Here is a 26072-nt window from a genome sequence, read left to right as displayed (position 1 = left end):
ATGAGTATATTGCAAAAAAGTTATAATGTCTGAAAATAGTTTGTATTTTCTGCCAGTATAAGAACAGTTATATCGTTCTTGAGGTATGTCTCTCTCTAGATATGTGGAGAGGATCACACTTTAACTAAAATCTTGGGGTATTTTGACATGCTGGCAACTGAAGTTAATGATTCATCTCATGTATCATAATGTGGTCTTTTTATTCTTTCATTTTCTTTTATGAAGATGTCTTCAAAAATCTCAGAAAATTAGTCCCATTTAGATGTTAACCATTATGTCATTCCAAACAATCCTCTTCGTGGCTGAGAGATTTATTCTGGTGGGTTTACCATTCTTCCACATGTTCATAACTAGTTGTTTTACATGAGCAACGGGTCTTACAAATCAAGAAAATGTAATCTAGGTCTTGTTTCAAGAGGAATAATAAAACTGGTTTCTGGACTTTTTTTCTCCCCTCTCAAATATCTACTTATTTTGGGTGGACCAAAAAAAAGTGATGATTAAAGCAAAATTGTTTTAGAAATCTCTGACTTGCTATGATTGTGCTCTTGTGAGTGTTTTTCTTCTGGCCCTCTTTCCTTCCATTCTTTCTAATAATTGAAAATCTTTTAGTCTTTATCATAAGGGGTCTCTTAAGCCCCAACTGTATATTGAACCTGGGGTTCAGAACCATCCCACAGTTCTCACTGAGTTAAAACCCCCACTGTTAATGATGGTGTGCCCCAAGTAAAGTCCTCAGGGTTAAAGCCAGGATGAATGTAGGCAAAAATGACAGATTAAGGCAAGCAGACAGTTTTTGCAAACCTTTATTCTTGACTAGTCATAGCTCCAAATCCATGGGGAAAGTGATCCAATTTCATTCCCTACATTAGTGGTCATTCCTTTGCAAGAAGTGGACAATCACACAAGACATCCCACCTCCATTTCACGTCCTGTCTTGTAGATGTAATGAACCACTTCACCTCCCAACTTTATTCAAGTTTTCAGAGGCAAATTATTCCTTCATCTTCTTGCCTATATGCCTTTAGGACTCAACCTGCACCACACAGTGGAATATGCAAAGGGGAGAGGCTGTTGCTGAGCGGCACATACATGCTCAGCTGAGCGAAGGCAGCAAAAATATGGTGAATTAAAATGTGCCCTGTGGTATAAATGATTAGCCACCATCCAAGCCAGCCAAACTTTCCCTGTAGTTGTGGAGTGACCAGATGTGTGTGTCTCTGTGTTAGGGGGCATGTCCTGAAGCAATAGTCCTGGGTTTTGAACTACAGCTTGGTAATAAGGACAGCAGCCATTTCCCAGGACTATTGTTCCTACCAAGTGCTTCAATTACTATCACTTTCATCTTTAACTCAATGCTGTATTTACAATTTCTGCTGCGGTGATTTTCTGAAAATAACCTCTGCTGTTTTTTTAGCTCAATATTCTGTTGTGTTTCTAAACTCTGGAATTAATTTTTGAAAGACAATAGAAGGGCCTATTTTATTCAAGAATGGCTGTGAACTTTATACAGGCCTGCTTCTCTTCTTCACTACTCTGGCTTTATGGCACTGGAGGAGGGAATCAGGCCCATTGGTTTAGCGGGTCTCCTTCCCATTCTAGAAGTTGTTGTAGTTCCCGTTTCCCCAGACCACCATTAAGCAAGGTGATTTTGTAGGTTTCTATAATTTTATGGATTTCATGGCATCAATCTTTCACTTACATGTTCTGCCTAATAGTGTTCATTTTACTTTATTTCTACCTGAACAATAATTCAGGCAGTGAGATACCGATGAGCCCAGCTATGCTTTCATTTTCTGATTTTGAGTGCTTTCAACATTTTATGTGCAGTCTCAACTTGAGATGTCCAAATACTTCCCTTTTTTCTTCATTCAGCCTCTCATCTTTTTCCTTTTACAGATAGCTGAGCAGTGCACAGTGTTGCTGGTTCTAAGATCCAAGCAACTCCACGCTTATTTGTTTCATGCCCTAGTTGGTTGCTGACTTCCAGTGACTGATAATCAGACTGCTGTGTGTTCCTCACCTCTTTATTTCAGTCCAGTGAGGATTTCTCTTTGGGCTTGGATCCAAGGGTGTAAATGGAGATGGGCCTAAAATAGAAAGACAGAAAGACAGAAAGAAATTCAGTATAGTTAAAATAATGTGATTTATCTGGTACTTTCCTTCTGGAAAGATTCTAAAGTTCTGTAGTATTAAATATAATCTCTCTGAAACTTCACCCACCAGGGTAAAGCTAGTGTCACCACTGCCAATGGCAGAGCCATTCATCAGACATCAAAGTTTTATATTACATAGAGATTTGTTTGTTAGTATTCAATATCTTTTGCTCAAAGTTCTAGATGCAGGGTCCTAGATGTGACATGGAGAATCCCAGAATAAACATCTAGGCTCATGAAAATAATAAGAAATAAAGGAAAAGAAAAATGGTTATTTATTAATCAGTAGTAAACTGAACAATATTCCTGTTTTCATGTTACTAATTTCTATTTCAGTACACTATAACAGTGCAAGAAAACTCTGTTCTTAGGTATTCAGCATACTTCTTAAAAATAAATGAGAACTTTTAAAATTGCAGGATACCTTTTAAAATATCTGTGTTAGAATGCTTTCCATCCTGTTGATACCATTGATCTGATCAATTTGAAAAGTAATATTAACACCATCTTTTTTGAACCTGAAAAATCACCTTTGAAAGACTGTCCATTTAATTGATAAACTCCTTAAATAAACACAATATCCTGATATCCTGAAGCTGGAGTATTTATACACAGTTTTGTTTTAGACTTTTTAGTTTATTGGAGGCTAGAAGCACGTCCTAGCACTAAGCACTCAAGGCCAGATCATCAGTTAGTGTAAACTGGCACAACTCAATTGAAATAAATAGGCAGCTGATTTGCATTCTCTGACAATCTAGCCTTCACAGTCTGACAGCTTTTACCATCGTCTTCTAAGATGATCCAAACTGTGTGGACTCCTCCATGCAGGTGAACACGTTATGCCACCCCAATGGCTGAGGTAGTTGGAATGACAATCTTAATGGCATGGTAACCTGGAGGCCACATTCTCTTCTGGAAGTAGATTCCAAAGATAAAGCTAAGGTTTCTTTTTTTGAATGGCATATAAGAAACAGTTAGGGCTGGTCAAAAATTTTCCATCTATTTTCCATTTTTTGACAGAAAATTGGGTTTTGATTAAACTATACTTTTTCAAAAGTGTCTGCTTTCAGCGGAAAAAATTGATTTTTTTGATTGAAAAATGAATGCCTGAAAACCAAAAACTTTTCAGTTTTTGGCTGAAAACAAATATTTCAATTCAGAAATGATACTGCAGTGCCTTATGGTAGTTGTAATATTTTTTGCCTCATGTCCTCATTCTCCTCTATGGGCGTGGCTCCCAAGTAGGACTTCATATCCCATGATGCACTGCTGCCTTGGTGCTCCCATGACACACTTGCCTCCTGGTGCACCATGGAAGATGTAGCCAAACTATGGAGGTCAGCTGACAGAGACGAATGACAGCCTTGGGCACCTGAGCCAGAACTCTCCTGCATCCTTTCTGAATGAACATGTTTTAGTTTTTTTATTTTTTACCTAAAAGTTGAAATTTTCCCAGTCAAACTTAGACAAAACCAATGTATTTAATTTTTATTTAAATTTTCCAGCCTCTCACAAAATCAGACCAGTTACAGTCACTATTACACTTGACAGCCGTTAGCCTTTCTATCTCAAACTTAAAAATCCAAGCAGTTTACCAATTTCTTCTAAACTGACTGTCTACTACAAAGCCCAGTAAACAGCCATTTTCTGTAACTATGTTCATCTTTCAGAGCTGGATTTTAATTAATCAGCAGTAAGAACTAATAATTCATTGTTATAATTCATGGCATTTGCTGTTTTTGCCATGAAGTGACAACTCATAGAGAGTTGAAGATAAAAAGTAAAAGTAAAAATAAAATAAAAGAATGGGAAGAGTTGAAACTGAAAAGAACCTGGCTAAAATAGCCATGGCTTTATACCATTTTTCAGATTGCCCACTGGTAACCTCTTTGTGTCACAGCCTTTTCAAAACATCCTGGTTCTAGTCTGAAAAGGTTCTGTAAGCATGGCTGGAGGAATGTAAGCGAGTTCAAGGCTCTTAATATTGAACCTTATGGAAAAAGCCTTCTGTTCCCAAAATCTGTCGTTTAACAGCATCCATTTTGTATGCGCAAAGCAAGCGCCAAAGTTAAATTTAAAGGGCAGCTGCACACTTTACAAAAGCCCTTGACTTTAGAATTTGTTTTCTCAACTGGTCTGACAAAGCCTGACCCTGCTGACCTTCAGGGCATGTTATCTATTCTCTCATGTTTTTGCTTGTGTGTGTGTGTGTGTGTGTGTGGAGATGAAGAGGGGAAGGAAGGGTTGTCTGGGGTGGTCACTGATGTGTAAGTCCCAGAGTATATTGAGAATGCAGAGGAAATAATGTAGGTAGAATATAATTTCCCAGACATTATGAACAATATTACTTAAAATGGGCCAAATCCTTCTTTCAATGACACAACTGTAAAATAAATACAGAATTTCTATATTGCCAACTGTCAGGGTGCATGCTTACCGCTAGGGCACCCTAGACTTTGCCTTTCACACTCCCTTTTGTGGCTACTTCCTCAGCCACAATGGTTAGTCCCAGCCAGTCCTTACTGGGTTTCTGTGGGTTTGGTCCTACGGTCACATCACTAAAGGTTCAAACCCCTTCCAGGATTCAGCTCGTAACAAGAAAGTCTTTCTCCCCACCTGCGCTTAACTCCAAACAAGAGGTCCTTCGCACCTCCTGGGCTTCTTTCTCATTCCCTGGTCCTCACGGACACTCGCTCGGGGATCATCTCCATTCTAGTGCCCCACCACTGGAGTTAACCCTATATTTTCAGCTTTGCTTCTTGGTCACAGCCAGTCCCAAAGTAATGGCCCTTCCCAGGGAAAGGAAACTCTCCCTACCTCCTGTCTCCCAAGTATCCCCACCTCCCAACTGAGCTCTCTCTGCTCCTTGTACAGCCTATCTCCTCCTCCTCTGGCCAGGATGCAATCAGTTAATCACCTGGAAGTGTGAAGGATAACTAATTAGGTTCACTCTGTTGCCATTACATTGATGGTGATTAAGACCCATCAAACCAGCACCTGGAACGGAGAGCACCTATCAGCTACCATGCAACTTGAAGAACTGGTGATTCAGTAGGTAGAACTCTTCCTTCTGAACTAGTATCATGGTGTGAACAAGCTATTCTGCTGGAGATGACATCTATGAATGAGACATGAAACCAGGGTTCTGACCACTTCGCCATTAAAAAAAACCTATGGCACTTTTTGCCAGAGTAGTGGTATTAATTACTAAATTCTGGCCAAACAATAATCAAGGGCTGAGGTTGATGAATGGAACCTTCAATCCAAGAATAAAGGTTTGTTTATATGGTAAATTACTGCACCTCAAGCCTGGGTCTGAATCTACAGTGCCCCAGCTTATCGTGCAGTAACGTCTGTGTGAACACTGCTATAGTGCACTGAAAGTCCCAGAGTGCAGTGTGGCAGCATCTTTAAGGCACTGTAGCAGTGACCACATGGGACATTACTGCATGGCAAGCCAGCATACTATAGATTCACACCCTGGCTTGCTGTACAGTAATTTACCATGTAGACAAGCAGTAAGTTCAAATGGGTATGAAATACAATACAAATGTATTGCACAGCTGTAATTAGAATGCCTTTTTGTATGCTGGTAGTGACACCACCTATATAATACTATCTTGTATTGTGGGCATCTTATATGTCAAAAAAATTGAGGAAAAGGAATGAGGGAAGAGCAATGGAAGAATTTCTGTGGAACACCGAAAAGAAAGAAAGGGGTATAACTTGGTCAGTGATTGAAATGGGGTAAGATAATATCTTCAAATAGCTTGTAATGAAGAAGAGTTGCCCAAAAGAGTTGTATCTACAATATGAGTAACAAGCTGCGATGAAGCAATTGAACATTTAGGCTGAATATGGGGCTGAAAATTCTCAATGATGAACTTTGCCATATTAAATGGTGAAATATTTTCCCTAGAGAAATGCTGCAAGCTTTAACTCATGAGTCATTTAAAGGTGGACTGGCCAAAGCACTGAAGAATGAAGGTACTGCAAGATCATCAGCATGTTTGACTTTCCTGTAAAAAAGCAAAATCCAGAAACTTAAGCTGAAGGATCTAATACTTCTTTATGAAAAGACAATGGACCTGCCTTTTGTTCTGTATTACCTGAGTGTTCAACAGTGTGGGTTAGAGAAGGAATTTTCAAAGTGCCTCATTGCTTGTTTAACAGGAAAACTCGTGGCAAACGGGGGAAGTCCCAGATGACTGGAAAAAGGCTAATGTAGTGCCAGTCTTTAAAAAAGGGAAGAAGGAGGATCCTGGGAACTACAGGCCAGTCAGCCTCACCTCAGTCCCCAGAAAAATCATGGAGCAGGTCCTCAAAGAATCAATCCTGAAGCACTTACATGAGCGGAAGGTGATCAGGAACAGTCAGCATGGATTCACCAAGGGAAGGTCATGCCTGACTAATCTAATCACCTTCTATGATGAGATTACTGGTTCTGTGGATGAAGGGAAAGCAGTGGATGTATTGTTTCTTGACTTTAGCAAAGCTTTTGACACGGTCTCCCACAGTATTCTTGTCAGCAAGTTAAAGAAGTATGGGCTGGATGAATGCACTATAAGGTGGGTAGAAAGTTGGCTAGATTGTCGGGCTCAACGGGTAGTGATCAATGGCTCCATGTCTAGTTGGCAGCGGGTGTCAAGTGGAGTGCCCCAGGGGTCGGTCCTGGGGCTGGTTTTGTTCAATATCTTCATAAATGATCTGGAGGATGGTGTGGATTGCACTCTCAGCAAATTTGCGGATGATACTAAACTAGGAGTGGTAGATATGCTGGAGGGCAGGGACAGGATACAGAGGGACCTAGACAAATTGGAGGATTGGGCCAAAAGAAATCTGATGAGGTTCAATAAGGATAAGTGCAGGGTCCTGCACTTAGGACGGAAGAACCCAATGCACCACTACAGACTAGGGACCGAATGGCTAGGCAGCAGTTCTGCGGAAAAGGACCTAGGGGTGACAGTGGACGAGAAGCTGGATATGAGTCAGCAGTGTGCCCTTGTAGCCAAGAAGGCCAATGGCATTTTGGGATGTATAAGTAGGGGCATAGCCAGCAGATCGAGGGACATGATCGTTCCCCTCTATTCGACATTGGTGAGGCCTCATCTGGAGTACTGTGTCCAGTTTTGGGCCCCACACTACAAGAAGGATGTGGATAAATTGGAGAGAGTCCAGCGAAGGGCAACAAAAATGATTAGGGGTCTGGAACACATGACTTATGAGGAGAGGCTGAGGGAACTGGGATTGTTTAGTCTGCAGAAGAGAAGAAGGAGAGGGGATTTGATAGCTGCTTTCAACTACCTGAGAGGTGGTTCCAGAGAGGATGGTTCTAGACTATTCTCAGTGGTAGAAGAGGACAGGACAAGGAGTAATGGTCTCAAGTTGCAGTGGGGGAGGTTTAGGTTGGATATTAGGAAAAACTTTTTCACTAGGAGGGTGGTGAAACACTGGAATGCGTTACCTAGGGAGGTGGTAGAATCTCCTTCCTTAGAAGTTTTTAAGGTCAGGCTTGACAAAGCCCTGGCTGGGATGATTTAATTGGGGATTGGTCCTGCTTTGAGCAAGGGGTTGGACTAGATGACCTCCTGAGGTCCCTTCCAACCCTGATATTCTATGATTCTATGATTCTATGAAGTGGCTGACAGGGTAGTGTCCTCTAATTACATCTGTAGCAGCTAGACTCTGTTTCTTGTTGTTTGGCTATAAAGAGGTTAGATGGCACTGCATAGGCATCACAGAGAAACAGGAAAGAATTGGAGAGGGTGGGATCCATACATGGGGGATCTCTTCGGGTTGCTTTCTCAGGAATAGCCCCTCCTGGCATGGGTGGCCCTGAAAGTGAGTGGAATAACAGAGACTTGGTGGGATAACTCACATGACTGGAGTAGTGTCATGGATGGATATAAACTGTTCAGGAAGGACAGGCAGGGCAGAAAAGATGGGGGAGTTGCACTGTATGTAAGGGAGCAGTATGACTGCTCAGAGCTCAAGTATGAAACTGCAGAAAAACCTGAGTGTCTCTGGATTAAGTTTAGAAGTGTGAGCAACAAGGGTGATGTCGCGGTGGGAGTCTGCTATAGACCACCGGACCATGGGGATGAGGTGGACGAGGCTTTCTTCCGGCAACTCACAGAAGTTACTAGATCGCAGGCCCTGGTTCTCATGGGAGACTTCAATCACCCTGATATCTGCTGGGAGAGCAATACAGCGGTGCACAGAAAATCCAGGAAGTTTTTGGAAAGTGTAGGGGACAATTTCCTGGTGCAAGTGCTGGAGGAACCAACTAGGGGCAGAGCTCTTCTTGACCTGCTGCTCACAAACTGGGAAGAATTAGTAGGGGAAGCTAAAGTGGATGGGAACCTGGGAGGCAGTAACCATGAGATCGTCGAGTTCAGGATCCGGACGCAGGAAAGAAAGGAGAGCAGCAGAATACGGACCCTGGACTTCAGAAAAGCAGACTTTGACTCCCTCAGGGAACTGATGGGCAGGATCCCCTGAGAGAATAACATGAGGGGGAAAGGAGTCCAAGAGAGCTGGCTGTATTTTGAAGAATCCTTATTGAGGTTACAGGGACAAACCATCCCGATGCATAGAAAGAATAGTAAATATGGCAGGCGACCAGCTTGGCTTAACAGTGAAGTCCTTGCTGATCTTAAATACAAAAAAAAAGCTTACAAGAAGTGGAAGATCGGACAAATGACCAGGGAAGAGTATAAAAATATTGCTCGGGCATGCAGGAGTGAAATCAGGAAGGCCAAATCACACCTGGAGTTGAAGCTAGCAAGAGATGTTAAGAGTAACAAGAAGGGTTTCTTCAGGTATGTTAGCAACAAGAAGAAAGTCAAGGAAAGTGTGGGCCCCTTACTAAATGAGGGAGGCAACCTAGTGACAGAGGATGTGGAAAAAGCTAATGTCCTCAATGCTTTTTTTGCCTCTGTCTTCACAAACAAAGTCAGCTCCCAGACTGCTGCACTGGGCAGCACAGCATGGGGAGGAGGTGACCAGCCCTCTGTGGAGAAGGAAGTGGTTCAGGACTATTTAGAAAAGCTGGACGAGCACAAGTCCATGGGGCCAGATGTGCTGCATCCGAGAGTGCTAAAGGAGTTGGTGAATGTGATTGCAGAGCCATTGGCCATTATCTTTGAAAACTCATGGCGATCCGGGGAAGTCCCGGATGACTGGAAAAAGGCTAATGTAGTGCCAATCTTTAAAAAAGGGAAGAAGGAGGATCCTGGGAACTACAGGCCAGTCAGCCTCACCTCAGTCCCTGGAGAAATCATGGAGCAGGTCCTCAAGGAATCAATTCTGAAGCACTTAGAGGAGAGGAAAGAGATCAGGAACAGTCAGCATGGATTCACCAAGGGAAAGTCATGCCTGACTAATCTAATTGCCTTCTATGACTAGATAACTGGCTCTGTTGATGAGGGGAAAGCGGTGGACGTGTTGTTCCTTGACTTTAGCAAAGCTTTTGACGTGGTCTCCCACAGTATTCTTGTCAGCAAGTTAAAGAAGTATGGGCTGGATGAATGGACTATAAGGTGGATAGAAAGTTGGCTAGATTGTCGGGCTCAACGGGTAGTGATTAATGGCTTCATGTCTAGTTGGCAGCCGGTATCAAGTGGAGTGCCCCAAGGGTCGGTCCTCGGGCCGGTTTTGTTCAGTATCTTCATAAATGATCTGGAGGATGGTGTGGTTGCACCCTCAGCAAGTTTGCAGATGACACTAAACTGGGAGGAGAGGTAGATACGCTGGAGGGTAGGGATAGGATACAGAGGGCCCTAGACAAATTAGAGGATTGGGCCAAAAGAAATCTGATGAAGTTCAACAAGGACAAGTGCAGAGTCCTGCACTTAGGACGGAAGAATCCCATGCACCGCTACAGACTAGGGACCGAATGGCTAGGCAGCAGTTCTGCAGAAATGGACCTAGGGGTTACAGTGGACGAGAAGCTGGATATGAGTCAACAGTGTGCCCTTGTTGCCAAGAAGGCCAATGGCATTTTGGGATGTATATGTAGGGGCATTGCCAGCAGATCGAGGGACGTGATCGTTCCCCTCTATTCGACATTGGTGAGGCCTCATCTGGAGTACTGTGTCCAGTTTTGGGCCCCACACTACAAGAAGGATGTGGAAAAATTGGAAAGAGTCCAGCGGAGGGCAACAAAAATGATTAGGGGACTGGAACACATGACTTATGAGGAGAGGCTGAGGGAACTGGGATTGTTTAGTCTGCGGAAGAGAAGAATGAGGGGGGATTTGACAGCTGCTTTTAACTACCTGAAAGGGGGTTCCAAAGAGGATGGATCTAGACTGTTCTCAGTGGTAGCTGATGATAGAACAAGGAGTAATGGTCTCAAGTTGCAGTGGGGGAGGTTTAGGTTGGATATTAGGAAAAACTTTTTCACTAGGAGGGTGGTGAAACACTGGAATGAGTTACCTAGGGAGGTGTAGAATCTCTTTCCTTAGATATTTTTAAGATCAGGCTTGACAAAGCCCTGGCTGGGATGATTTAGTTGGGGATTGGTCCTGCTTTGAGCAGGGGGCTGGACTAGATGACCTCCTGAGGTCCCTTCCAACCCTGATATTCTATGATTCTATGACTCTATGAAAGTGCCCTACCTTTGGTTTCCTCTTCTCAAGGCTCCTCCGGAACACTTCTCCAACACAGACTGGAATGTGCAATAGGTTATTTTTGTAATAAGGATGCCTCCAATCACAAAATACAGTTTAATACTGTAACTCAAAAAGATTTCAGCCCCACTGCCTTCTTTGTTTCCAGGCTTTTCATAACTCTCAAACATCCCCTTCAGCTTGGAGGGTTCTCAGGCTGAACCCTGGAATCCCTGCTAGAGTTCAAAAGCTCAGACAAAGCAATAACTTAAACAATATTCACCAGCCCTAGGCTTAATAAAGGCTTCACGTTCCTCCCAGGTCTTTCCTGGCTCTCTGCCCTTTGTACAAGACAGTGGCCACAGGGACTCTCCTTGGGAAGCAGCTGAGAAATCACTGGCCTCTTCCCTCTTAAAGAGGTATGCCACCCTGTGACAGGGGAACAGACAACAAGGCAACAAAGACCTTCTTGCTCCTTTTTTCCCTCTTGCTGCCCAGGTGGGATACACCACATATCCCTGACTCCAGGTTATGGTGGAAGGAATGCAGTCTGGGATTAGAGAAAGGGGAATGAGGAGTTACAAGTCCTTAATTTAGTATTTCAATCCATCTACATGGATTTCTTTCTGGGCTATATTAACCCAGGTTCTCCTATTCCAGTAGGTGAATTTGTGTGTGTTTTTCTTCTCTGCCACAGGATGGAGATGATTTATAGGAATTACTCCAGACCCTCTGTCATGTAAGGCCTTCATTTGAGCATACAGTTCTGCTCTGCTGTCAGATGAGTAAAGAGAGCATCCTTAAAATCTGCCTATTAATTCACTCCATTGCCAACAGCTGTCTTGATTTTCTGACTTGCTGTCCATGTGCTTTGAGGCTTCATTGTATACATTATTAGAAAGGGAGAACAACAAATAGCATAGAGTTGATTCCATGCAGGATTCTGTGTGAGAGAACTACCCCTTTCTTGAGATAAACAGCTAAACCTGACCTTAACAGGATCCAAACACAGTTATTTCTCCTGTTTGCCTATCAACTTGCAGAGATCATAAATTAGGTCTGTTTCATTTGGTCCATGCAACCTGTCCTCACATTTGCTCTCTCCTTGGTTCCCTTTCTGTGGTGTCAATAAACATTAAGGCAGCGGCGTATTAACACCTAGGCCGACAAGGCCTAGGCCTAGGGTGGCAAATTTGCAGGGGCAGCAAATTTATAATAGCAGCCAAAGGCTGCTTCCCCTGGTGCCGGTTCGCACCCTCCGCCCCTGGCCCTGCCCCAACTCCACCCCTTCCCCACCCCCATTCTCCACCCCATCCCTGCCCCTATTAGTCCCCTTCCCCAAATCCCCGCCTCGGCCCTGCCTCCTCTCCTGAGCATGCCGCGTTCCCCCCCTTCACCCCCTCCTTCGCGAAGCTGTTTGGCACACAAGCACTGGCAGGGAGCGGGGAGAAGCAGGACCTGGCAGCACGCTCAGGGGAGGAGGCGGAGCGGAGGTGAGCTGGGGTGGGGAGCTGCTTGGGGGCGGCAATTATTTCTGGGCCTAGGGGCAGCAAAATCATTAATCCGCCACTGCATTAAGGACTAGTCCTTACAGAAGGATAGAATGAGTGGGCATGGTATGCCAAGTTAGCAGCCCCTAACTACAATTTATAGCATGTCCACAACTACCCTAATATATACTCTTCCCACAATGATTGGATCTTTGACAGTACAGTCTCCTTGGGTTCTAGAATAAGTGAAATGGATTTCTGTAGTCACCATTCCAATCCTGAGCATTAAAATATGGCTCCTATGTTTTTTATACACTCACTTTTGTGAGTGGAGTCTTTAATATAACAGTTTCACTCCATAGAACTATGTCAAACTAACTAAAAAAATTGGAGTATTTCAGAACTGTAAATTTTACCAGCTTATGGATATAATACAAGTTTTGTCTGTTTACATGAGTCTGCTTCTTCTATTTCAGGTCACATTTAGTTTGCTATGTGACGTCATCCATTATCTCCATGAAAAAGTATCAGTTATAAACAGAGGTAAATTATGAGATTACAGCCAATTTCTAGGCAATTAACATGTATGATTATGTAATAAGAAATATATAACAAATCTGATTCTGATCTCATGTTCCATGTTTACATATTCCATGTCTTTCATCCTCATTTCCTAGAACCATAAAGTACCTGCTGTCCTTTTTTCACAGCATTCTAAAATTCTTTAAGAAGTGACTTCATGACAAAATTCAATGTTGTAATTGTTCTTTATAGGCAATATTGGGTAAGCAGTTGATGTCACAACTTTTGGATGCTGAATTATACCTAATGATATGCAGATGAAATGGGATGAAACTGCAATATTATTCTGAGATTTTCCTAGGTCTGACATACTCCTTTTCTGGCAATAATTCAGAAAAAAATTATTTATATAGTACATTTCTATTAAGGTCTACCATGACTGTAGGCAGAAGTAGACATTTATGAGCACAAATATAAACCATGCTTCATCAAACTTACTTTAAAAATGATAAATAAAACAAAACTGTGAACTTCTTCCCAAATTAGCAAAATCTTAAAGTTCACAGGGACATCGGAGCTGAAATCTGACTTCAGCTATGCATGCACAACTCCCATTGTTTACTATGGGAGTGTGTGTGCGTATCTAATGGAAGAATTTGTCCCTAAAATATTAAAATGGGCATCAAATATATTATAGTATACTCAGAATATGTGAGGTCTGCCTGAGTTCTCTTAAATCAGAAGAAATATTTAATTTACTCAGTTAAAAGATCAAGAATCTCAAATGCTTTCATAAATATTTTGAAAATGTTCTGATACTGTGACCATTAGTTTTCATTTGTGTCTCACTTAATCAGTCCCCTTCTATTATCGGGTCCTCGAACACTGGTGCACCTCAGTCCCTCCTATTCTCTGTGTGTGGCACACAATAATACAGTCTTCTGTGAGCTATAATACCTTGGTCTAATTTCAGGTGTTGGGTTTAATGTGTTGGGAGCCTGTGATATACAGGAAGTCAGATTAGGTGATCTGGTGATGTCTTCTGGCCTATGAGAGAATGCTTAGATCACAGGATAATGTCTCCCTGATGAATAGCTAGGAGAAAGAAATAAGAAAACAATAACAAAAAAGCAGCTTAAATCTCTCTTTCTTTCTCCTCTCATTTTGACACTCAAAAATAATGACCAGAATGAGGTGTTGCAAAGTAGTTGCTCTTTGCATTGCCCAGTAGTTTCAGTTGTGGAGCTTAAGTGTCTAGTACCATTCTTCATGAATCAGACAGGAAGGATTGATTTTTTTAATTGTTAGCCCAATGGAGTGAGATTGGGTGAACAGAAATATAGGCGTGTATTTTTTTAAACAGGCATTCAGGAGCTTGTTCTTCAGAGTTCAAATCTTAGATGTGCAGTTCAGTGAAGCGTTTGCTATTAAAACAAGGAAATTTAGTGCTAACGTTGATTGTCTAGATGGAATTCCACTCTCAGTTACACACGTGTCAATCAAGAGTTGTTTCAATGCGGAACTATTCCAGACATATTTTTGGAAATGAGGTTTGAATCTGGCACTCACTCTGTAATTTACATCATCATACCTAGATAATGTAGAGATAGCAGGCAGTGCTTAAATTCACTGTGCCAAAGTTTTATTCATGGTGTTAATGGCTGTGCCCATGTGTATCCCTAAAATTCTACATGTACACAGAAAACTGTTAATTCCCATGCACAATTTGCATAACCGCACGTGCAAGTATCTGTTTGAACAGGTGGAATTGTGTGGGTATAATGGGAGAACATTCATTTTTGTGCTAATGTTTGAAAATTTGGCCCAATATATGGCTAATATACCTAGGCAAAACGGAATAAGTTAAGCATTCACTATTAGCCATCAACTGGAATTTCCTTGCTTAAGTCATATCACTGTAAGATGTTCTTTATGTTATCATTTGAGACTTGTTTGTAACCATCATGATGAGTTTTCATTATCTTGAAAGTGAGAGATTAATAGCACTGACCTAAGTCAATTATACTGCAGGCACATAGTATACAAGCATTTCTGCCACTGCACAGTAATCCTTACTTTAAACAAACACTGTTGTTATTCCAGTCTTGGCCATAGCCTTTCATTACATGTTCAATTTTTCCAAATTATAGTAGTTTACCAGTGTAGACGACCTACACAAGAAATTAGCTTGAGATCCAATTTCACTGATACCTTAAGTCAGTGTTTCTCAAACTTTTCAGGCTGGAGACGCCTTATTCAAAGTCAAATATTTTCACAACTCCCTTACATTTGCTATGAAAGTAAAAAATGTAGCAAGGATAACAATGTTAAGCATATATAATTTGTTTGGGTGTGTTTTTCAAGAGGTTGACAGAGAATACTTGACCTCGAAAGCTAAGGGTGTGTGGCGACTGGAAGGGCAAGAATACACAAGTATTTGGTGCACTGGAGTAGTGAGAATATAGTTATATATTTAATGCACTAATGTTATCAGATGTATAAGTATTTTTGGTATAGAATTATTCTACCTTGGTCAGTATAGAGATGTTGTTTATTCAGAAAGCAGTACTTTATATATATATTTATGATGTCAATGAAAGAACTACAGTGTTTCTAATTCACATTGTTTCTTTTTTTCTTAATTACACACACACACACACACACACAATAATGTGTAATTAAGAAAAAAGAAGCAATGTGAATTAGAAATACTGTAGTTCTTTCATTGACATCATAAATGGTTCCTCTGAATGTTTTGATGTTGGTTTGACATAGAAATTTTACTACACATTGACACATTTTTCTATTTGAAATAACTTTGAATAGTATTCTTTGTATGCCAAATCATGGTAAAAGGTTCACATTATAGAAAGCTTCAGACTTGTACCTGCTCATACTCATACCTGTCCATACCAATTTAAGCCCTGATCCTGCAGACACTTACACACATGGGTAACTTTGCAACACTTGAATAGCCTCATTGAAGTCATTGCTCATATATGTTACCTTAAATATTTGCAGGACTAGGCCTTGATTATCCATTACCTAAATAGATTTTTATTAATTTGGGCCTGAACTGAACACTGCATAACTTTAATTAAACATTAATTATTTAGATAATGCATGATCTTTGTTAATAAAATTTTTTACACACAAATGATTCAGGATTTAAAATATGTACTTTAATAATTATATTGTTGAAAACTTGAAGTAATAGAGTTCTAGATCCAAATATTTGTATTCATTTTACCTGGGAATACACCACGTTTTGCTCAAATAAAATAAACACCCTAGGTCTGAGAATGGTAACATCAGGTCTTCCTCCTGACACATGTACAGATCCAGCTCATCTCTGAGGTTTAGGAAAAGAATAATCCATTAATTCCTTGGAGCCAAATCAGGATACAATACAGATTATGTTCACAAGTTTTTAGTTTTCTTCAGAGTCTCAGTTTTTCTGTATCTAGAGTCCTCCAGGTCCATGATCCAAACCCCAGATGTATTATCATTTCTGATTGCAAATAAAAATATACTCATACTGTGATTCTTATATACTGTGGAACAGTCCCTCCCCCTGTTTCTGAACTTCCACAGTAATTCTTTCACCCTCAAATGAAAAACCTATTCTCTAGTTTATGGAGTGTATATTCAAGTTATACAGCTTCTGAAGAGACAGAGATAAATAAATTACTTACAGATCATTTGAGGTTATATAGAAATGTAATATAACAAATATAATCACTTGAATGTGGTCAATCTGGATTCACAATGGTGCAAATGAGAGTGGTATTTGACCTAAAATAATGAGATGCTTAAATGCTAGCAAGAGGAATAGAAAAACAAAGTATTATAACAATATTGTATAAAGCAAACTTCATTTCAAGCCCTGTGACTAATTCTAGTCATGTTGTCATCAGAGAAATAGAGATCTTGAGGACACTAAAAATGTCCAGGGAACGATATCAAAAATGGTTAAAAGTAAAGTGAGTTTTTATATTGTAAATCATATGACAGGATTATGTAGCTTGAAGAGGAGAAGATTTATAAGGGTCTTGAAGAAAATATTACAAATTATGAAGGGAAGAGTGAAAAATTATCATTCCCTCTGTTTTGATGTGTACATTACTAAAGGGACACTGTGGGCTAAATTGTGGCATTTGGCCACAACTCTGTGTTGAAGAGGTGAGGATACAGCTTCGCAGTGCCCCAAGAGGAGCACCAGAAGGTATTGTGACTCTGAGAGCTCCCCAGTTACCTGAGGAGAGACAGTCTACAACAGCCCCATGTTACAGGAGTGGAATTATGGGCAGCCTTCTGCAAGGGAAGGGAATTTTATTTAACCCCTTCCTTCCCATGCACCTCACTTGGCAACATAGAGTCTAGCCCTTATGATTTAGAACGAATGTAGTAAAATATGTCATTATACCTCAGGCTTCATTTCAGTGCAAAGGATTGGGTCTAGGCATATAATCTGACCCGTACTTTCACTGCCGGGGCTACTGCCATGATGTCCAGTGGGAAGTGCTTTCATTCAAATTGTTTACTTTTGTGCAGCACCAGTAATATTCTAGGCTTTTTACAGACTGGTATGAAGAGGCACAGTCTTGCCCTGAGATGTTTACAGTTGAGATATCGGCTGTACTAGCTGCTGCCAATAAGGTGCTGGACTTCAGAGTGAACAATGTAGCAAGGCCATGAGAAGAGGGCATAGAGAGCATAGCTTTGTTGCTCCACTAGATGGAAGGGAGAAAAGAATCCTCAGTGACCCTTCCTGGGCACAGAAACTCCTGTCCCCATTCTCCTCCCCTGGCTGGCCTGTGGATAGAGGACAGAAGAATCAACTAGCGGTTTACACTGAGTTTATACCTTGGAAATGATAAGTGAATTAGCTGGACAAAGCCCTCTTCATGGTCTTTAGGCGGCCAGATCGGGATAAATGGGGAAGCAATTGACTCATCTTTATTCATAATTTGTGTTAAATATATAGATTCATGGAGTTTAAGGCCAGAAGGGACCATTAGATCATTTAATGTGACCTCCTGTATGTCACACAGGCAATAAATTTCACACAGTTACCTCTGTATTGAGCCCAATAACTTTTGTATGACTAAAGCATAAATATTAATTATTGTTAATGATTGTTTATACCAAAAGGTCAGGGAAGGGGAGAAGTATGCTGTCTCTTTCAAGTGGTAGCTGGAAGTCAAGAAAGAGGGGTTCAAGGAGAAGCTCTGCAGTGAAGAAGAGAGAGAGACAGAATATCTTTAGGGAAAATACTCCTTTCTTTGGTCTCATTAAATTCCTTGTTCAGTATTAGAAGAAAGTGATTCTTTCATCATTGTTATGTGAAAAGTCCATTTCCAGCACCCGGAAATGATTATGAATTGATAGAGAGGAGCCATATAAACTGGATTTGGGTAAAACAATAGTCACATTATGGTCTTTATTTTTAAAATTTGACCTTAACTACCTCTAAACTGAAACTTCATTTAATATTAGCAACAGGGTGGTATACAAGATAGACCAATATACTTAAGATAATTTTTTAATTTTCTTTTTAATGATCCCACTTTGGGAAATAACCTTTCATCATATCATTGAATTATAAGATTTAATACTACTCCTTAATGTTTTTTTCATTTCAGCTATTTAATTTATAATGTCCCTATTTATTTGAAAACTAATCTAGTACTGGTTGGGAGTTGCATTGAGTACTGATATTAACTTGGTTATCTGTTCCTTTGACAAAAAATAAACTGCACGGCATGGTCAAATTTCTGTTCTTTAAATAGCTTTTCTGATTATTATAACAGCAGTCATATATAGAAAAAAAAATTCTTGAAAGCAACTACATATTGAGCTAAATATAAAGATGTGTGTATCTATGTATTTATACAAAGATGCACACATGTGTAGGTGTGAATGCATGAATAGATTATATACACTTATTGGTGCACAATAATTAATAAATTATTATTTTAATGCAGAATCTAAATAATTTCACAACAGACAAATCCGCTTGGTTGTTTTCAGAGACTGTCAGTGCTTACAACCAGTCACTGTACTGTTTATTACTAGTGTACAGTGGCTCTTAAGAAAATGATATAGATGCACTATGACAGGTTTGAATGTGTGAAGAAAAATGGTTCCAGTAGTGATCTCCTGAAAATGTAAAACTTAAAAAAAGAAGTGCATATTGTGATTTAATATTGATAAGACCTTGCTATAATGTTCTGTAACCAGAAAGCCTCTGTTTATGCTTCTGTAGCACTTAAAAGCCAGTTTTGGTAGGATGGTAGCTAGCGGGCATAGTCATTACTACTTTGAAATGCCCACTGAACTGTTGACCATGCTCTCTCACCACACTCCTATTGTGTCTCTGCTAATAAAATATTATAGTAAAATAATGTAAAATCAATTTGTATCAGAAAGTGGGAGTTAGAAACATTAAGAGACCTGATTGGCCTTTAACAGCTGTGCATTTAATGGAAGCTTCTTGCAAAATCCCCTGGGATTCCTAGATATCAGTAGTTGAAGAACTGAAAATATATGTGATCACACAAAGAACATGGTTAAAGGCAACATTTCTGTGTCTTAAATTTAAATGTACCATAGCTCTCTTGTCTAGAATTTGGCTTTGTCTGTAAAAGGACTGATTTGTAGGTTTTGAAAACTTGATAAAATTATTCATGGTAAATGGCAAAATTATACACTAAATCTGAGATTAATGAATTTGCAATCAAATGTACTAGCTTCGTAGGTCCAAGATCATTTATCCCAGACACCTAGAGAAATACTGTTTTCCATATATTTCTCTTTCCTTGGACTATATAAATATAAAATATATTATCCATATGATAAATTGCATTTACTGAGCACCTTTCACCTTCTCACCTGCACTGGGACTACTAGTCCATCTCCTTTAGAATGTCTTCCAAATGGCCCCCTATTACTTTGAATCAACTTCAAAATAAATTTCCCCCTCTTTCTCTCAAAATATGGAATTCCTGCATCTCACACACACACACACCCCCACGCGCACGCATGAAAATAAATAAATAAATAAATAAACTATCCTGAGTCATTCAGTATTTGACCATGGAAAGGTCTAAGGTCCAAGATCTTACAACCCTTTGGAGGCTTGAAATGTAAATTTTATACTTTTGAAAAAGGTGAGATTCTCAGCTTTTAAATGGGATTCTAAAACATTCGCTTCTAGACCTAGAAGGTCCTGAGAGATCAGGCCTTTAAACTATAACATCTGTATGTACAGGAAAGCTATGTTCAGTCAGTGTTTTAAACATGTGCCTTTTGTTATTTTTTTCCTCTTTCTCAAGGCACAGAACAGTTGCACCTATGGCAACAAAAACATTTTATTTTACAGGTGGAGGGGGACAAAAATAGTTCCATTTATGCTATAAAATATCTCTGAAACATTTCTGAGAGAGGGTCACAATAGCATATGCCAGTATGTATACAGGATGCATGGATCTGTGGTGTGGCATAAAGATTTCACTAGTGTGGATTGGAAATGATCTACATAATTCATGAACAGTGAAGAATCCATTATGCGCAGCAAAATGGTAATAATAGTGAATACTCCCAAACTTTGTAATATGTCTGCATTGGGCTAAAATTTACACAGGTTCAAAAAGCTTTTCTTCAAAGCTCATGAAGTACAATATCAACAAGGTCATACAGATAGGGCCATATCATACCATTCATATTTATGCAAAATACCAGTGACTTAAGTGGTAGCTCCAACTGTGTGAAAAATGGCTGGATATGTTCCCATGGCACGAGTGGTCTTAGTGACACTCATTTTATTCAAGTTTCAGAGTGGTAGCCGTGTTAGTCTGTATCAGCAAAAACAATGAGTAGTACTTGTGGCACCTTAGAGACTAACAACTTTATTTGGACATAAGCTTTCATGGGCTATAAACCACTTCATCAGATGCATGGAGTGGAAAATACAGTAGGCAAGTATAAATACACAGCACATGAAAAGATGGGAGTTGCCTTACCAAGTGGGGAGTCAGTGCTAATGAGCCAATTCAATTAAGGTGGAAGTGGGCTATTCTCAACAGTTGACAAGAAGGAGTGAATACCAAGGGAGGAAAAATACCACTTTTGTAATGCTAATGAGGCCAATGTAATCAAGGTGGTCCATTTCAAACAGTTGACAAGAAGGTGTAAGTATCAGCAGGGGGAAATTAGTTTTTGTAGTGATCCATCCACTCCCAGTCTTTATTCAGGCCTAATTTGATAGTGTCCAGTTTGCAAATTAATTCTAGGTCAGCAGTTTCTCATTGGAGTCTGTTTAAGTTTTTTAGTTGAAGAATTGCCACTTTTAAGTCTATTATTGAGTGTCCAGGGAGATTGAAGTGCTCTCCTACTGGTTTTTGAATGTTATAATTCTTGATTTCTGATTTGTGTCCATTTATTCTTTTGCATAGAGACTGTCTGGTTTGGCCAATGTTCATGGCAGAGGGGCATTGCTGGCACATGATGGCATAGATCACATTGGTAGATGTGCAGGTGAACGAGCCCCTGATGGTGTGGCTGATGTGGTTAGGTCCTATGATGGTGTCCCTTGAACAGATATGCGGACAGAGTTGGCAATGGGGTTTGTTGCAGGGATTGGTTCCTGGGATATTGTGTTTGTCATGTGGTGAGTAGTTGCTGGTGAGTATTTACTTCAGGTTGGGGGGCAGTCTGTAGGTGAGGACTGGCCTGTCTCCCAAGGGCTGTGAGAGTGAGGGATCATCCTTCAGGCTAGATTGTAGATCCTTGATGATGCTCTGGAGAGGTTTTAGTTGGGGGCTGTAGGTGATGGCTAGTGGCGTTCTGTTACTTTCTTTGTTGGGCCTGTCCCGTAATAGGTGACTTCTGGGTACCCTTCTGGCTCTCTCAGTCTGCTTCTTCACTTCAGCAGGTGGGTACTGTAGTTTTAAGAATGCTTGATAGGTGTTTGTCTCTGTCTGAGGGATTGGAGCAAATGTGGTTGTATCTTAGAGCTTGGCTGTAGACAATGGATCGTGTGATGTGGTCTGGATGCATTTTATTCACTGAATGCTATCCAGGAAGCCCACTATACTGTACTGTGTGAGCTACATTTGCCACTAGAATGATTTAATATTATGGGCCACATTTTGATTCTCTGACCCACACTGAGTACTACAATGCATGGATGAGACGATGACACTGGGAAGAGGGATTTAGGTTTATTAGGAACTGGGGAGCCTTTAGGGAAAGGAAGAGCCTATAAAGTAAGGATGGGCTCCATTTAGAGCAAAATAGAACCAGACAGCTGACATGTAAAATTAAAAAGATTATAGAGGAGTTTTTAAACTAAGGGCTGGGAGAAAGCTGATAGGTGCAGAGGAGCACACATCGCTGAGAGGAGGATTTATTAAAGGGGATACTCTATATTCTAGAAAAGAGGAGAGGATAGAAGCTGATACAGTACTAGTAGGAACTGAAGAGAAACGGTCAAATGAAAAAGAGTCCCATTTGATTACATCACATGGCAGACAGTTAAAAGTGACACATTTTGTAAGTGCTTGTATACAAATGCTATAAGTCTACATACTAAGATGAGTAAACTTAAGTGCCTAATATTTAATGAGGAAATTGATATAATAGGCATCACAGAAATTTGGTGGAATAATGAGAAGCAATGGGACACTGTAATAAGATGGTACAAAATATGTAGGAATGACAGAGTAGATCAAACTGGTGATGGAAATGCCATGCTTGAATAATGAGTACAGCAGTAGGAATACACTATCAACTATGTGACCAGGATGGTGGCAGTGATTGTGAAATGTGAAGCAAGCTTAGAAAGGCTATAAAACAGAAAACCCAGTAATAATGGAGGATTTCAACTATCCCCATATTGACTGAGTACATTCACCTCAGGACAAGATGCAGAGATAAGATTTCTAGACACCATTAATGACTGCTTCATGGAGCAGCTAGTCCTGGAACCCACAAGGGAAGAGGCAATTCCTGATTTAGTCCTAAGTAGCGCGGAGAATCAGGTCCAAGAGGTGAATATAGCTGAACTGCTTGGTAATAGTGACCATAATGTAATGTTTCATAACCATAACCAATCCTGGTAATTACAGGCTGGTAAACCTAATTCAAAGCATCTATGTATTTTTCTCTGCATCAACTCATCGATGGCAAATTTTGAAGCAATATCTGAGAACTTCCTCTCTGACACTGAAACCACTGAGTGCCACATGATGGGAAAGTCGAGTGGAGATGATAAAGTCTATCAAACACCAAATTGAGAAGATAGATGATGCCATAGTTGCCATTATGGAAGATAATGCTATGAATCATAGAATATCAGGGTTGGAAGGGACCTCAGGAGGTCATCTAGTCCTACCCCCTGCTCAAGGCAGGACCAATCCCCAATTTTTGCCCCAGATCCCTAAATGGCCCCCTCAGGGATTGAACTCACAATCCTGGGTTTAGCAGGCCAACGCTCAAACCACTGAGCTATCCTATGAAAGGAACTGTTCGTGGGAGAACAGTGGCAAAGGGAAATGGAATCACCAGAAACATACATAACTCCAAATTTCTGTGTGGCTTAGTGTTGTGGCATGACATACTGTCTGAAATAAATGTTGTAAGCAAGAGACTCCAAGGTGCTGACCTTGATATATCTGGAGCAATGGAACAACTGGACAAAGCAAAGTCATACCTACAGTCTTACTGGTCAGATGAGGGAGAGGAACTTCACACTGAAGCTATTTTCCCATCCATTCAAGAATACAAGAGTCACCGAAGAAGAAGATATTTTGATCATGAGGCGCGGGATAATCCCATAAGAGACCTCAAACAACAATTCAAATTTGAATTCTTTAACCAGGTGCCAGATTGTGCAATATAGTCAGTTAAAGAACGTTTCATGCAGCTCAAGGAACACAGCAGTATATTTGGGATGTTGTATAATATTCCAAAACTCCTCACTATACCTGAAGAAGACCTACACCAGCAATTCAGGGCACTAGAGACCATGTTGACACATGATGACATGCACGATATTGATGCAAGTGCTTTAGGTGATGAACTGAAAGCCCTTTCAAGACACATTTCAGCAGGATCAACTCCAAAAGCTGTTCTGGAATATATGTGCACAAATAAGATGACCACCTTCTTTCCAAATGCTTTTCTTGCTCTGCGCATACTTCTAACACTTCCTGGAACAGTTGCCAGTGGAGAACGCAGCTTCTCCAAGCTGAAGTTAATAAAAACACATCTACACTCCACAATGGCACAGGAGAGGCTGGTCGGCCTTGCAACCATCTCAATAGAGCATGAGCTGACCCAGACTGTGGACCTTCAGGAAGCAGTTTAAACCTTTGCAACCATTATTCAAACAAATAAAAATGCCAGTGTTTACTATGCAGTCAAGAAAAGTTACATTTGTTGTTCAGGCGTTTGAAAGTGTTACTTAAAATTTTTGAACAAGGCATTTTAAGTTGTTAGTTCTCCTTTATTGGGCTAGGTAGCAGAGCAGTACTATGAGAGGAGTTGTCATAAATATAAAGGGAAGGGTAACCACCTTTCTGTATACAGTGCTATAAAATCCCTCCTGGCCAGAGGCAAAACCCTTTCACCTGTAAAGGGTTAAGAAGCTAAGGTAACCTCGCTGGCACCTGACCCAAAATGACCAATGAGGGGACACGATACTTTCAAATCTGGAAGGGAGGGGAGAACAAAGGGTTCTGTCTGTCTGTGTGATGCTTTTGCCGGGAACAGATCAGGAATGTAAGCCTTACAACTCCTGTAAAGTTAGTAAGTAATCTGGCTACAAAATGCATTAGATTTTCTTTTGTTTAATGGCTTGTAAAATAAGCTGTGCTAGAGGGAATGTATATTCCTGTTTTTGTGTCTTTTTGTAACTTAAGGTTTTGCCTAGAAGGATTCTCTATGTTTTGAATCTGATTACCCTGTAAAGTATTTACCATCCTGATTTTACAGAGGTGATTCTTTTACCTTTTCTTTAAATAAAATTCTTCTTTTAAGAACCTGATTGATTTTTCATTGTTCTTAAGATCCAAGGGTTTGGGTCTGTGTTCACCTGTACCAATTGGTGAGGATATTATTATCAAGCCTTCCCCAGGAAAGGGGGTGTAGGGCTTGGGGGGATATTTTGCGGGAAGATGTCTCCAAGTAATCTCTTTCCCTGTTCTTTGTTTAAAACACTTGGTAGTGGCAGCATACTGTTCAAGGACAAGGCAAAGTTTGTACCTTGGGGAAGTTTTTAACCTAAGCTGGTAAGAATAAGCTTAGGGGGTCTTTCATGAAGGTCCCTACATCTGTACCCTAGAGTTCAGAGTGGGGGAGAAACCTTGACAGGAGTAGAACAGGAAGAAGGCAGAACTGAGACCTTTCAAAGTTTTGGCCCAAGTGAGGGGGAATGGGGGCATCATTTGAGCTCCCCGCCTCCAGTGCCAAAATGTTGTGGGCCAGCCCTGATCTGAAGACATCAAGATATGGAGAATCCTCGATGTCCCCTTCGTAGTTATTCCAATGATGAATCACCCTCCCTGTTAAAAATGTGTGTCTCATTTCTCTTTTGATTTTGTCTGGCTTTAACATCTAGATACATAAACTGGAGAACTCACAAAGTCTCCTGAAAAGATCAACATGATTTCTTTGATCTGTCATTTCCAAAAATGAGCTTTTAGAAATAAGTATTTACTATTAGGAATGTGGACTTAGCTTGTTTGTATGTATATACCCTTCACACCATTTGGAAATAAGAGTTCCCAGCTTTGTAAATTTGCTGCATTTATTTCACATTTGCAAAGTGACAGTTAGGTATGGTTTATATGTGCCAATAAAATTCTCCTTATACATAAACAGTAAAAAACAAAAACCTGTAAATGGTATCTTGTATTCTTTAATAAAATGGTCATTGTCACATGGTTGCATAGAGATCATTTTTTACTAATATGAGGTCAAAAGATCCTACATTCCAAAAGCGATGCATCTGTTGATGCCCTTCAAGCTTTCATATAAAGCATGTTCAACAAGCCTTCTAACATGATCACAAGAGTATTTTTCTTTCTATCTCCAATATGTTTAGTTTATTTTCAGAGCAGGTGTTTCATAACCATTAAAGGTTTTGATGCAACCTTATCTCAGAGTAGTAAGCAAATAGAGCAAGTGCACTAACAATTCATGGAAGAGAGGTTTTTTTCCTCTTAAAAGGACCATCTGGTAACTAAAAAGAAAATCTAGCTGAATGCTTCATACTTTTCTCTGAACAA

At 40.3% G+C, this 26072-nt stretch overlaps 1 long non-coding RNA gene across 1 annotated transcript; it reads left to right on the top strand.

Moving 5' to 3' along the window:
- Positions 1-276: 276 nt before the first annotated feature.
- LOC141987123 (uncharacterized) lies at positions 277-22951 on the top strand. Its single transcript, XR_012639448.1, has 3 exons — positions 277-319; positions 12735-12801; positions 22911-22951. It is a non-coding gene; the product is annotated as an uncharacterized LOC141987123 (long non-coding RNA).
- Positions 22952-26072: the final 3121 nt, after the last annotated feature.

Source organism: Natator depressus, chromosome 5 (assembly GCF_965152275.1).
Source record: "Natator depressus isolate rNatDep1 chromosome 5, rNatDep2.hap1, whole genome shotgun sequence".
NCBI lineage: Eukaryota > Metazoa > Chordata > Testudines > Cheloniidae > Natator > Natator depressus.
The sequence above is the reverse complement of the archived record's forward strand: the minus strand, read 5'-3'. Positions and strand labels throughout refer to the sequence as shown.